Source organism: Macaca nemestrina, chromosome 15, assembly GCF_043159975.1.
Source record: "Macaca nemestrina isolate mMacNem1 chromosome 15, mMacNem.hap1, whole genome shotgun sequence".
Classification (NCBI taxonomy): domain Eukaryota; kingdom Metazoa; phylum Chordata; class Mammalia; order Primates; family Cercopithecidae; genus Macaca; species Macaca nemestrina.
Window position 1 is genome coordinate 86755731 of NC_092139.1, and position 14135 is coordinate 86769865.

The window sequence follows — 14135 nt, forward strand, 5'->3', positions numbered from 1 at the left end:
TGCATGCCAAAGCCTGGAGGCCAGTGCAGGGGCAGGGCACCTGCCACCTTGGGACACTGCTGAGGTTCAAAGCCACCTGCTGGTTCCCACCTGCCTGGCAGGGGACCCTGTGTGGGTAGGGGTAGCCAGATGGGGCAGCTTCTTGTCCCTCTGGAATCTGTACCCTCAGAGGTCCAGGATCCCTAGGGGGGGTTCCGAGGCTGGAGAGAGGGCCCCTGTGACAGGGCAGGGATAGACGGGCTGATTCTGTCCAGGATGGGGGGCACACAAAGACTTCCTGAGGGGCGCTTCAAGGCCACAGCAATCTAGGTGGAACAGGGACATCAGTCAGAGGCGCCCTGGGGAGACCCCCAGGTCCAGCTCCTGGTACTGTGTCTGAGAAGTCAGTTGTTCCCTCGCAGGCCGCCAAGGCATCTCACGGTCCTGGCCTGAGTCATTGTGGGGTCTTGGGGGAGGAGGGTCCTCTGGAAGGACACTGAGCCTGGACTTTGGGGCAAGAGACCCAGAGCCCCTGGATGCTTGGGGCCTCAAGGCCCAACATGCAGCCAAGCAAAAGCTGGGGGCACAGGTGGGGCATCCCTCTCTGGGGAGGATGCAGAAGCCAAGCCAGGCTGGGCCGAAGCTCCTTACCTGATCTGGTGTCCTCCTGTGCAATGGCACGAGAGACTCAGGGCACATCTGGTCTCTTTGACACCCCCAAGACACCCAGGGAATGTTCCCAATGACCACTGCCGGACCACTGCCCGACGACCACGTCACGGATGCCCCTGCCAGGACTCAGGCAAAACCCAGCTGGCCCTGGCACTGCCGCCCAACAGCCCTGTAGGGCCTGGTGCTGGACCAGGGCCTTGTCTCCAACCTCTCCCCCATGGGACTCCGGGGCCTTTGGGGGTCCTTGGGGGTCTTCCTGCACCCTCCCACCTACTCATCTCTGGACTCAGCCACAGTGTGAACGCTCACCCCGGGCTGAGCCAGCCCCTCCAGCCACATTCTGCAGCTCGAGGAAGGAACTGCCCTTTGCAGCTGGGATCTGCCCAAGTTTCAGCAGCAGCTTTGAATTGTAATGCCGAGCGGCTGGTGAATAACACAGCATGCAGCACTCAAGAGCCTGGGTGAGCCCTGAGTGGGGCTGGGTTATGGGATCTCTGGCTTCCGGGCCCTTCTCAGAACAGACCCCCCAGGCCACTCTCTCCCACACCCCCGGTTGTTGCACTGGGTGCAGGGGTCCACAGCCAGGTCAGCTGCTGCCCGGGGAGAAGACCAAGACTGCAGACCCCGCCTAAGCCTGGGGGCAGCCTTCCTGGCAGCAGCACCATTTGCTGCTTGGGATCAGCCAGGCTGGCTCTCCGCAGATGGGAGGGCTGTGAGGTGAGCACCAGCGAGCCCCTGGAGGTGCCAGAAAATGCCAGTGTGGGCACCAGGGGGCTTCCTTGGGCTGGCATGTCAGGGGAAGCCCACTGGGGCAGCTCAGTGCCCATGATGGAAGCTCAAGTCCCAGGAGCTGGGGTCTCACCACACAGTGCTGCCTCAGGAGCTGCACCCCAGTGAGGGTCGTTGGCTGGCAATGTGTCTGGCTGGCATGGGCTGCCTGGTGACGAGGGGGGCCCATGTATGAGGAGCCTTAGTTGAGGATCCAGCAGGCACACCCAAGACCCCAGACCAGGGGACACAGGCTGGGGGAGGGAGCTACAGAGACATGAACCCAAAAGAAATGTCTGCTGACATCCCAGCCCTGACAGATAACCAGCTGGGTGACAGGTGGGGGCTGTGCTCAGATCGCCCCCCATTGTCCTGTGCACATGTGTGGGTGCATGGGAGTCCATGCATGGCTCCTGGGTTGCCCCTTCCTGGGCCCAGCTTGCAGTGCTGTGCTGTGCATGTTTCTTAGCAAGTTCATGCCATAAGCTGCTGGCCAGGCTGAGGAGGAGTGGGTCTGGGTGCCACTGGGACGGTCTGGACTTTGGCATAGCTGAGTCCCTCAGCCCCAGGGCTCTTGCCTTTGCTAGCATTGCTGTGATTCTCACCATTGCCCCCTGTTACAGAAGAGGCAACTGAGGCATGGGGAGGTGATGGGACCCCCAGGGCCACCAGCGGCAGGTGGCCAGTACAGCGGCCCTGCCCCATCCCCCGTCAGCCTTGTGCTCCCATCTGGGACCCTATCCGTAGTTTCCCCAGTCAAAAAAATCACAACACTCATTCCTGGTCATTCTTGCTGAATTCTCTCTGTTTGAGGGGCAGCATCTTGGGGTCTGTGTCCTAAATGTACCCAATCACAGGAGTCACCCAGGGCACTGGCTCAGCCCAAGACAACACCTTCCCCGCCCCCCGCAAAACAAAAACAAAATCAAAAACAAAAAACCCTTGCCAACCCACCCTCTAACAAAGGGGCCTGGACTCGCATTTTTAACAAGAACCAAGAGATCCTGCGGAGGAGGTAGTCCGTGGGGGGAAAAGGCACCCTTGAGCCTCAGGCCCCCGTGGCTCCCCAGCTCGCCGGTGGCTGCGTGGCGAGTGAGGTGATGCTGGCTCTTGGGTCCCTCTGAGTCTGACTGCCCAGGCTGGTGCCGGCACATTTTGTTTTGTTTTGTTTTGTTTCGTTTCGTTTTTGTTTTTGTTTTTTGTTTTTTTTGAGACGGACTCTCGCTCTGTCGCCCAGGCTGGAGTGCAGTGGCCGGCTCTCAGCTCACTGCAAGCTCCGCCTCCCGGGTTTACGCCATTCTCCTGCCTCAGCCTCCCGGGTAGCTGGGACTACAGGCGCCCGCCACCTCGCCCGGCTAGTTTTTTGTATTTTTTAGTAGAGACGGGGTTTCACCGTGTTAGCCAGGATGGTCTCGATCTCCTGACCTCGTGATCCGCCCGTCTCGGCCTCCCAAAGTGCTGGGATTACAGGCTTGAGCCACCGCGCCCGGCCTACCGGCACATTTTGTCTTGGCCCCATGCTGTTGGGCCCTGAGCTGGACACCAGGCTCCCTAAGTTTTGTGGGAGCTGTCTGGATCCTGAACCAAGGGGTGGCCTGAGCAGGGGAAGCCGTCCCCACCCCCGGGAATACTCTCTGCTCCGGCTGCGGGCTCCAGGGGCTGAGAGCTATTTCGGCTGCACTGGCCTCTCCACTCCCGCCAGGCTTCAGTGAGCAAAGATTGTGCCGACGTCAACAGAACAGAAAAGAGAGGCTATGGCGCTCTGTCAGGGAGAAAGCCCAATTAGGAGGGGCTTGTTGGGGCAGGGCAGGTGTAGGGAGTGCAGAGGGAGCCCCGGGGCCCAGCCAGCCCGCCATGATCACAGGGCCTTTGACAGCAGCCCAGCACCTGGACTGTGCAGAACTGTGGGGATGGTGCTGTGAGGCTGGGGAGGGTGCCTTTCTCCCCTGGGGCCTGTGTGGGGCCAAGCCTGCCAGACTCCTGACCCTGCAGAGCTAGCCTGGGCATCAGAGCCCACCAGAGGTGCCCGCCGGCGGCCAGGACCCACCTTGGAGTCTCAGGGAGCAGCACACAGGTGGGGAGCGGGTGGGGGCCACACAACTCTGGTGGGGCATGGGCCTGGGCACCTCTCCAGCAGGACACTGCACATGACGCCCCAGGCCAGGCCAGGGTCCCCCGAGTCACAGACCCTAGGTACAGGGACACGCTGTTTTCATTTTAGTCAAAGTGTGCGGGGTGAGGAGCTGCAGCCCCCACTCTGGGTGCCTGCCCTGTTTGGAGGGGGCACCAGGGTCCTGGGTCCCTCCCCCTGTTAGAGCTGTCTGGAAACCCTGAGTCAGGTAGGTGAGGTTGGGGAGGGAGACCTACCCACCCAGTGCCCTGCCCAGCTCCCAGGGTCTAAACCCTGTCTTGAGGATGGTTCCTGGCAGCAGGCAGCAGGGCCTGGTGAAAAGAGACTAGACAGTGCGGACCTCCCTGGCCCTGGGATCAACAACCTCTCCTGGGCCCAGCTTCCCCAGGCCTGGGCTTGGGGCTGGAGGATCGGCAGGGGAGTGAGTCCACGAAAGCACCACCCGCACCCCTCAGCACGCTTTCCCTCCATGTCACCTTGGCCACCCATCTCACAGCCCGGCTCAGCACCCGGGCTCTACTGGGCCACCCTGTCAGCCCCTGAGTCCCCATGGAGGGTCTGGAGGCTGGAGGCCAGTCAGCCAGGGAGGGGAGGGACAGAGGAGCAGGGTGAGACACTTGGCTCGGGACTGAGGACCACTCGCACTCTGGCCACTGCAGAGGGTGTCCGGCTGGGGCAGGAGGGCTGTGGGAGAGAGACCACATTGTGTGTGGGAGGGGACAGTCCCCTCCTGCCCAGTCCCCTCCCCACAAGGGCTCAGGGAAGGGTGGGGGTGCCACACACCATGGGCTGGTGCCCCGGTCCTGGCTTTACCTACCTAGGGCTCTGGGATTGGCAGGTATGGAGTTCCCCAGCCCTGAGCGTGGCAGGGGCAGGATGACAGACCCAGGGTCCCCTAAGCCCTCCCTCCTCCACCGGCACCCCTGCCCACCAGACCCCAGTCATTCTCCCACCCTCAGGGCCTGGATTCAGCCCCACCCCCAGCCTTGTAAGCCTGGCCTTATTAGTACTGCTTTGCCCCGATTTTGCAAGTGAAATCCCACATTCCTGCGCTCCTGCTCTGTTTCCAGCTTGATGCATGGAGAGCTGGAGAGCAGGCGGAGCAGGGAAGGCACTGCAATGAGGTGGCAGCCCATGGCGGCCAGGGGACCCGGGGCCCAGAGCCAGGTGGGGTGGACCACGAGGCCCTGTCTTTCCACAGGTGTCCAGGGTCACTCCCACCCCTCCTTTGGCCTCCTGATGGCTCAGCACCACACCCCCCAAAAGGGTCAGGCTCCAGGTGAGTGGTCCTCAGGGCCCCCGCACAGACTCTTCCCTCTGCACACAGGCTATCCCTGCCTTCCTGCCCAGCCAGTGGGTGGGGAGAAGCGAGTCCCTCCTTCCAGGGATTCTCAGGAACTGAGTGGCTATCAGGGTATGCAGCTGTGATGCCCACAGCAGGAGAAGACCTCAGACGCCACAGCCTGGCTCTCTGTGGGGCCAGTGTGACTCAGCCTCTCTCTGAGGCAGGGAGAGTCCCTGGACTGGAGGGTGTCATACTTGGCTCTGCCTGGGTATTCTGTGGCATGCAGGGTGCAAGGTGAGGGGCTGCAGGCGCTGGGACCCTGGTGTGCACTCCTGGCCTGTGACACTTGCAGCTCCTCCAGCCCCCCAATATACTTCCCAGGCCCCCTACTGCCCGCCCAGCTTTTCTTTCTTTGGCAGCCCCAGGTCCCTCCTTGTACCCAGTGGGACAGCGGGGCCCAGCCCTAGGGGCCACAGGAGACAGACATACCCCAACTGAGACAGACAATGGCCAGCATGGCAGGTGGCCCAGTCTCAGCAACCAGGACGTCCTAGGAGGCACTGCCCCTCAGCTGAGCTGGCTGCCCTCAGTGGCCCAGCTCTGGCTCCGGCGGGTCCTGTGAACTCAGGATGGCAGACGCTGTTCCTGGTCTCAGGCTGGGTCTTGGGTGGAGAAGGTTGGGTGTAGGACCATGTACCTCTCCTCCTGGAACACCTTCAGCGGCTGACGAGGTCACTGAGGCTCCATCCAGCAGGCAGCTGCCAGCGTGGCCCTCATTCCTCCCCCGCCCTGGAGGTGGGCACGGGTCAGTGGAAGGATGGGACTAAGGGGCTGGGCCCTTCGCCAACCCTGGAAGGTGGCTCCCTGTGGCCTTCCCTGCAGTTTCCTGGTCCACTGTGGCTCAGCCTAAGACACAGGTGAAGGCCTGGTTATCACTTGGCTGCTTTTGCCAAAAGAGTGGCTTCCAGTGAAATCCTTTGGCTCCTGAAGGGCAGTCACCCTCCCTCCCTGTGGCCCCAAAACCCGCAGGGTTTGTCGGCAGGTTTCACGGTCCACTGGGCATTCGCGGGCCTTTGGCATCCTTGAGGGCCTGCCTTTGGTTAGCACACACCCTTTGCTTGACCCAGGGGGTCCAGATGGCACTGGCTCCACAGCATGGCCTTGAGAACTGAGGCCGGCTTCGGCGAGGATGGTCCCACCTACTTTGGCCTTCAGGCCGCTGGCCCAGCCAGTCTCTGCAGGGACACTCCAGTAGGCCCAGGGAGGGACTGGGGTCAGCTGGGACCCTGGACTCACAGGGGATCCCACTTCTCCCACGTCTTGCTTGGTTCTGGGCATAAGGGCCCTAGTTCTTGTGGCCTGGCCTGGCCCTCTCACTGTTCCCTGGAAACCTGGGGAAACTTGGCAGGCTGTGTTCCCCGTCCTCAGGCTCCCGAGTTGCTTCTGTCCAGCCTTCTGCTGGCATCTGTGACTCAGCACTGTGACGGGGCCCTGTCCAGGGCGTCCCGGGCAGGAGGCAGCTCTGGGTGCAGAGCGAGCACCCCCATGGATAGGCTGCATCCATATGCCACTCCTTGGCCTCCCTCTCTTCATCTGTAGTGATGACACGGTGACCCCCACCCGCAGGCCTGGTGGCACTGCTGTCACCAGGCACTGGGCGCCTGCCCCCAACCTGGGTGGTGTTGTGGGAGTGGCTGGGCAGGGAATGCTGCTATCCCTGCTGAACTGGGTGGGCACTGATGGGCGTGGGGACCTGGAGTGCAGACCCCGAGCTCTACTGTCGGCAGGCCGCGCCTGCGCCTCTGGGGAGCTGCTCTGTCCCCCTTGGCTAGCCTAGAAGTGCCTAGAAATGTCTGCCATGTGGGGAGTTGGTGGGTGAGGGCCCCACTGTCTCATCCCTCGAGGAGGGGAGGGCTCTGGGCAGGGTCTGCACCAATTCCCCAGTGCCCGCTGAGGCCTGTGGCTGCCTTGGGGATAGTGCCGGGCACCCCCTCATCCTGGCGAGGGTGTCCTATTTCCAGAGTGTAGTGTGGGTTCTTCTGTTTGACTGTGTTAACTGAGACCAGCTTTTACAGAATAAGTCTCATGGGGTGGGAAAATCTGCACAGACTTGGTGTTTAGGGTAACCTGAAAGTGGAGAGTGAGCTTGGGGTGCAGTTTCGTTCCCCCATGCCCCTAGGCACAGCTACCCGCAAGCCCACAGCAGGCAGGCAGGGCTGATGCCATCCTCCAGATCCCCCGACCAGGCCCAGAGGTGGGGCCAGGAGGGATCTGGGGAGTTGGTGCCACCAGATTTCCTGAGCATGACAGGATGTCAGGGAGTGGGGGGCAGCAGCAGGACGGCCCCAGGTTGGATCCCCACCCAAGTCAGGCTTGGCTGTGGCCTCAGGGCCAGTTTGTCCCTCTGCAGATCTGGAGGGGTCCTCAGCCACAGCGGGGGTCCCAGATGATCCTGACCTGGGGATGGGAGGGCCTCTGTCCGTGGTTCCCCTGCAGAGCGGGGCCTGTTGAGAGGAGCAGGGGATGGTCTGTTGAAGCAGTGGGTGAACGGAGAGGCATACAGGGATGGATGGACAGGGCGGGTGCTCAGACCCGAAGCTGAGGTGGAGGGGTGGGGCTGGAGGCTGGAGTGGCCGCAGGGGAGCCTAGAGGGGTAGGGCTGTGACTCCTCCACCCCTGTTGGCTAAGGGACCTCAGGGAGGGCTTCGGAGGCTGGGACCCCGGCTCCCAAGGTCTCAAGACCCTCCTGCTCCCCCTGAAGGTAGCAGCGACTGCCTCCCAGAAACCCCCGGTACCCCTGGAGGCTGCAGTCCCCCGCCCCACCTCCACTCTTTCTCTCTGCCCCGTCTTTTTTCAAAAATAATTGTGCAGCAGCACCAGGCTGTCTCCGTGCCCCTCCTGCAGGCTGCCCGCTACCCTACCCCTCCAGGTCCCTGGCTCGGCGTCCCCAGACCCTGCCAGGCTGGCCTCGAGGTGTGTATCGAGGTGTTCTCCCTGCAAGGTCTTCATCATTCCCTAATTGTTCACATTTATTTTTCTCCTTCCTTGGTGAGTGGCCCTGCCAGCCTCAGCCTTGTCTCTCCTTGGTAAGCGTCATTAATGCGGCTTCCGTGCTGCGATCAGAGGGGGCTGCCCCCGCCCTGCCGGCCCTGCCACCGCTCCTCTGCCTGCCTCGAGATGGATGTTCATTTATTGCCCATAAATCTCTGCACAGCCCTTTGTGAAGACAAATCGGAGGCCTCCTGTTCCCCGGTGTTGGTTGGGCCAGTCGGTGGTGGGTTTAATTGGCCCTTCCCGTGGAGGCTGCCCCTGCAGGAGAGGCTCGTTGCGGGCCGGGCCGGGTGCACTGCGTCTGCAAAAGGGGCCATTCTCTGCCCCTCACTTTGGCTAGTGTCTGAGGCTGGGCCATGTGCAGGGACAACGTGCGGCTCCTCCCTCAGGCTTCCAAAACATGGCCTCCCCGCATCCACGTGGCCTGACAGCAGCCCAGGCCCAGGCAAGGCCCTCTCTCTCCCAGGTGATGCCTGCAGCTTCAGCAGCAACCTCCAGGAAGGAGGCCCATGGGTTCCTTGCGGTGATACGGGAGTGCTGGGAAGGGAAGAGCTTGGTCCCTTTAAATGATAGGGAAAAGGGGAAGTGCTGGGTAGAGGAGGGTGTGGTCCCTGGCTGGGGCTCCATCCCACAGACCTAGGGAGGACAGACATTTTTGCATTTCCCAAGAGCACTCTGACCTGCCACACCCCCATCCCATGCCTATAAAACCTCCCCAGACCCTAGCAGGCACACACAAGCTGCTGGACGTGGAGAGGAGCGGATTAGCAGAGGAGCACTCAGCCGGCTGGACGTCGAGAGGAACGCACTGATGGGCACCGGCATGCCGGCAGGCTACCAACCAGCAGCAGAATGACCTGGAGTTTGGCTGGGGCAGCCAGAGGAGAGCCCAGGCCCGACTCCAGGGGAAAACCTTCCCACTCTGTCCCCTTCTGGCTTCCCCCATTTGCTACCTCCACCTAATAAAACCTCACACTCATTCTCCGAGCCCACGTGCGGTCCAATTCTTACACCAAGGTGAGAACCTTGGGATGCAGAAAGCCCTCTGTCCTTGCAATGAGGCAGGGCTCTGACTGGGGTTTAATTGAACTGAGTAACAGAAGCCGTCTATAGAGAACTAAACTAAAACAGCAAAACTAAAAGAGCACCCTGTAACACAGGCTCACTGGGGCTTCGGCTGTAAACATTCACCCCTAGACACTGCCGTGGGGTTGGAGCTCCACAGCCTGCCCGTCTGTATGTTCACCTAGAGATCTGAGCAGCAGAGCACTGAAGCAAGCCACATCCCCATTGCATGTCCTGTGAAGGGAACAAGGGGACCTTTCCTGTTTCGCCAGCACACAGCAGGTGCCTAATAAATGCATGGCCAACTGGTCAGAGAGAGAGGGACCCTCCATTGAGCCCAGCCACAGTACAGGCTGGGAGGGCAGGACTCCTGCCTAGCTTGGCACCCTTTCCTGTGCTCTGGTGGCTGTGAGCCTGGCCCTGCCCCCTAGTCAGCAGGCCTCTGCTGACCCCACATGCAATCTGCTGTTGGTGCCAAGAAAGTGCTGCCTGTGTGACTCTCAGAATGTCAGGCTGGGTGCTCCTCCACTGAGGTCAGGGTCAGGAGTCCCTAGGCCAGCTCTGGGGGGCCCACAGGGCATGAGGCGGGCTCAGGCAGCCAGCCCAGCCCAGCCTGGTTCCACTGCTTACTGTGTGGCCTTGGGAGGCTCCCTTGGTTTTCTGGGGCCTGGGGAACCAGGTTCGAGCTTGGTCCTGTGGTCTGAATCCAAGAAGACAGGTTGTGGGTGGGGACAGTTGGAGAGAGGGGCAGCCTCGCCTCAGCCTTGGGACTGTGTGGCAGAAGCAGAAGCACCCTGTCTGGCCCTTCTGCTGGAGGCCTCAGCCATCATGGCTCTCTGTGAGCTCCTCTAGGGCTGGACCCAAGCAGGGACCTCTTCTCCCATGAGGGTTTACTCATTCCTCAAAACAGGCACAAAAGCAGAGGGCTATCGAGGGGTAGTGACCTGCCCCTGGCTCTGGCCGTGTGAGTCTGGGCACTATGGATCCACTCCATGACCACCTGGCTGGGTGAGAACCAGCCTGGAGGATCAGCGAGAGCTTCTTGGAGAAGGGAGTGGGGTCAGAACTGAATACTGAGCAAAGCGGAAGGACCAAGAAGAAGATCCTAAGGAGTTCCGGGGCTGGGGGCTGGGGATTGGGAGCCATAGGCTGCTCCTCCACCCACTGGCTCAGAACTCCAGGCTTGGCCTGGCAAGGGTCCCCTGCCCCTGGGATCAGGACTTCCCTGCAGCATAGGGGCGGGTGGGGAGTGCGACCTACCTGGAAGAGGCTTCTGGAGAGGTGTGCCCTGGCAGAGCCCCACCTCCCCTAGGAAAAGACAATAGCGCCAGGCCCCAGCCCTGGAGAAGCCTGACCAACCAGGGAAGTCCCACGGCCTCCTCCATGGAGCTCCGCCTCCAGACCTAGGGTTGGCACTTTGGGGTCAGGCCAGCTGCTGGGGAGCCCTGGGCCCTGACACATGCACCCTCCCAACAGGAGTGGGGCTCTGGGGGCCACTGGGCTCACGCCCATCACAGCCACTCTCCAAGGCCTTGGCACAATGGGGTCCTTGAGCTGCTGTGCCCCGGGGGGTGGGCTGAGATACACCCTTTGCTGACAGTGGTCATTGCACTTTTCCCACCCGGGCCTCACGTGGGGAGCCCTGCCAAGCCCAGGCTGTGGTATACACAGGAGCTGGGCTGCAGGGCAGGGCTCTGGAGTGGCCTCACCCGGAGCAGGGTGGGAAAAGGAGTCAGCTGGGGTCCAGGCAGGACTAAGGCCAAAGCCACCAGTGAGAAATCTGGGCATGAGGGTGGCCACCAGGCGGGCACCTTGGGGGAAATTGAGTTGAGGGCTGGGCTTCCTCACTGTGGCCGGAGGCGGCCCGAAGGTCAGATGACCAGACACAGAGCTGCCTCAGTCACAAGCCCGCCACAGCTCAGTGTGCCACCCCTGAGTGACATCCCTAGGCCGACTGGCATAGTGGAGGGAATTGACACCCAGGGTCTTGTGATGTTCCCGGGCACTGGGACGGAGAAGCAGCGCAGCACTCTGGGGCACAGACACAGTTGGCAGCGAAGGGTCTGCTCCCGCGTGGCCTTGGGTCCAATCCTGCCCCACACGTCGCTTCATGCCTCTGGGCCTCCGTTTCCTCATCTGTGCCTTGGGGACATTAGCAGTGTCTTCCAGCAGGGATGTGAGTGTGAGGTGCCCACTCCTCCCCAGGGAGGCTGCCAGCTGTAGGCAGCCTGGCAGTGAGGAGCCCCCACCCCCGCTGCCACCACAGTGGCCAGCCCCTCCACAAACACTTGCCTCCCTCTCAACTTGCTTCCAGCATGTTCTCGGTCTCGCTGGACGTTAGTTTACCATTGGCTGCTGAACATTCAGCAGCTTCTATTATTTCAGAACTAATTTAAGGATTAAAAAATAATTCTCCCAATTACTATGCAAAGCCCTGGGCAGCCAAATAAACAGGGGGCAGGCACTCCCATCCAAGGAAAGGGCCCCCCCTGCAGCCTTGGGCAGACAGCTGTACAGGGCAGCTGTGGTGCAGCTCAGCCCCCAGGGCTCCAGGGGTGGAGTCAGGGTGGCTGAGAGGGATCCCCGGGAGCAGCCCAGCCTGGGCCCAGCATCTGAGGGTTGCTTGCCCCTATCCCCCACCCAGGACGGCTGCAGCCACAGTGAGCCCAGCCCCAGCTGTCACCTCCACCAATTGTGCTGGGTGGTGCCGCCCTGGCTGGGCCTGTGACACAGGGACAGGCCCATGAACTGTGAAGGATTTGGTCCACAGGGCGCCCTGGGGCTGGCCAGGCATCTTTGGACGGGGCCAGGAGAGTCTGTGGTAGATCAGCAGCCTGCATGGGGTGGGGGGCCAGGGTTTGATACACTCAAGGCTGATTCACGCAGCTTTAATTAGCTTCCTGCACCTGCTCTGGGGTCTGGGAGATCAACGCTGGGCACCAGCTGCCACACCCCCAACCCCTGCCTGGTCCAGCACCTGACCTCAGGGGCCCAGCCGGCCAGGGCTGGTCAGGCAGAGCTGGGGAGCGCCAGGGTGGGCACAGGAAGGAGCTGAGTCCCTGGGCCCTGGTCCAATGCCCCACCCCCTCCCGGCCCCTCGTCAGCAGCGGCCGGCCGGTGAGCTCATCTCTTCCTGGGCTGTAAATATCACCCAAGTGCTCACGACTCCCAAATGTGTCCTCCAGCCGGGCCCCTCTGCTGAGCTCAGCCTGCACAGCCCACACGACACCCCCGCCCAGATGTCTTCTGGGCCTCGACAAAGCGGCCGCTCCTCTCGGCGCCCCCACCTCAGGGACGCGCGCCCCGTGCCGGCTGCTTAGGGCGGACGCCTGGGAGCCCTGCCTGCCGCCTCCACCCCATGGGAGTGTCCGTGCATCCTACTGAGTCCAACTTAAAACTCGTCCACTTCCTTCCGGATCCTCTCACCCCCTCCTCAGGCCTGGTCGGACTGTGCCCAACTCCCCACCCCTGCCACTGCACAGGCCCCCACTGTGGCCTGGAGGGGAGGGTGCAGAGCCCTGAGGACAGCTGGTGGTGACAGCCCCAAAGGTGGCCTGAGGGTGACAGGTGCCTGCTTCTTAGTGAGGAGTGGGCCCAGCAGAGGTAATGAACTCCTTGTCCTAGGAGGTGTACAAGCTGAGGCAGGACCTGCTGTCCTTCCACAAGCCACTGAGGGCGCCAGCATCCACTGCAGGTGGGTCACTCAGCTGGGGCTCAAGGCTCTTTGGAAATGAGTGACTTCGGTTTCCTGGCTCTGACTGCAAGGAGCTCCCAGCCTCAGCTGAGAGCCCTACCCCAGATCCAGCAGTTTGGCCGTATCTTCTCAGGCATGACAGGGGCCACTTGGTAAAAAAAACTGGATTAATAAAACCTTGCCCATGCCAGTGCCCAGGCACAGCCTGGCAGACTCCTGGGTCTGGTTGTGGGGTTGCAGAGACTGGGGGTGCCAGAGGTGCTGATGGTGGAGCTCCAGGCACAGGGCAGAGACTGTGCAACATCTTGACACCAGGCTGTCCACAGACAGGCCTCTGCTGGGGCTGCCAAGGGTCTCCTGGGCCCAGAGGGGCTGCAGAGGTAGCCCTGGGCAAACAGCACCCCAGCCCCGCAGGGCTGCCCTGCCTGAGCTGCCCCCAGCTCCGGGGCAAGGCTACTGGCCCCAGTAGCTACTGGCTACTTTGCTCAGGTGAGCAAAGGGGCAAACTGCAGGTGGAGGTGTGGGCAGCCACATGGGGGTCTCAGCACCTATGGGCACAGGCACAGGGTCTCTCAGAAGAGACAGTGCATGTGGGATGATCCTGAGGAGGGTAAGGGTCAGACAGGACCACCGCATCCTGACTCTGCCCTGTGCTTGATGGGAGAGGTTTGAGCTCCCGCCTTGGGCCGCAGCACAGGCACAGAGAAGCTGGCGGAGGAGCTGGGGCCTTGGCTGCTAGGCGCGTCCTCCCCCCTTCTTCTCCCTGCTTCTCCTCCCCCCAGGCTTTTGGAGCCCCGGCCGCCCCCACGACCATCTGGCTCCACCAGCAATGCTCCCCCACACCCTCCCCCACGCCACTGTTTTTCTCCCTCTCCCCCTCCCCAGCCACTGCCCTGGTGGGGAGGGGGCCCTCTCCTGGGAAGGCTTCCTGGCCACGTGGCCCTTCCCTTTTGTTTCTGAGTCCTCTTCGGCCCAGGCCGTGGGAAAGCGTGCCTGTGCATATTTCTGCCTGTGCATATTTTTGCCTGGATGCGTGTGCTGCTCTCGAGTCCGTGGTGTGTGCCTGTGTGTGGATATGTGTTCCCTGCCCTGCTGTGTGTGCATGCGTGTATGCATACATGGGTGTAGGGACATGCAGACCCACCAGGGCTTGTGTTTGGGGTGTGGGTATGGTGTAAGTGGGGGTGCCCCGGGCACATGCATGTGGGGTCTAGTGTGACCACCGGCAGTGGTGTAAGGGTGCATGAAGCCCCCACTGGGCCGTGAGGCCAGGCCCGACCCGCCCAACTGTCCTTAAGGGCCTTCCTCTCCTGCCACCTGCCAGGGGTAGGAACAGGGTCCCTCATCCTCAGCCTCCTCCTGGGGGCTGCCCGGGCAGGCTGACTGGGGTGGAGGGCCCCAGAGCAAATGTCCCTGCAGGGGCTGCTATGTCCAGACCCATGGACCTGGCATGTGCTCCATCAGCCAGGCTCAGTGACGTCAGCCACCAA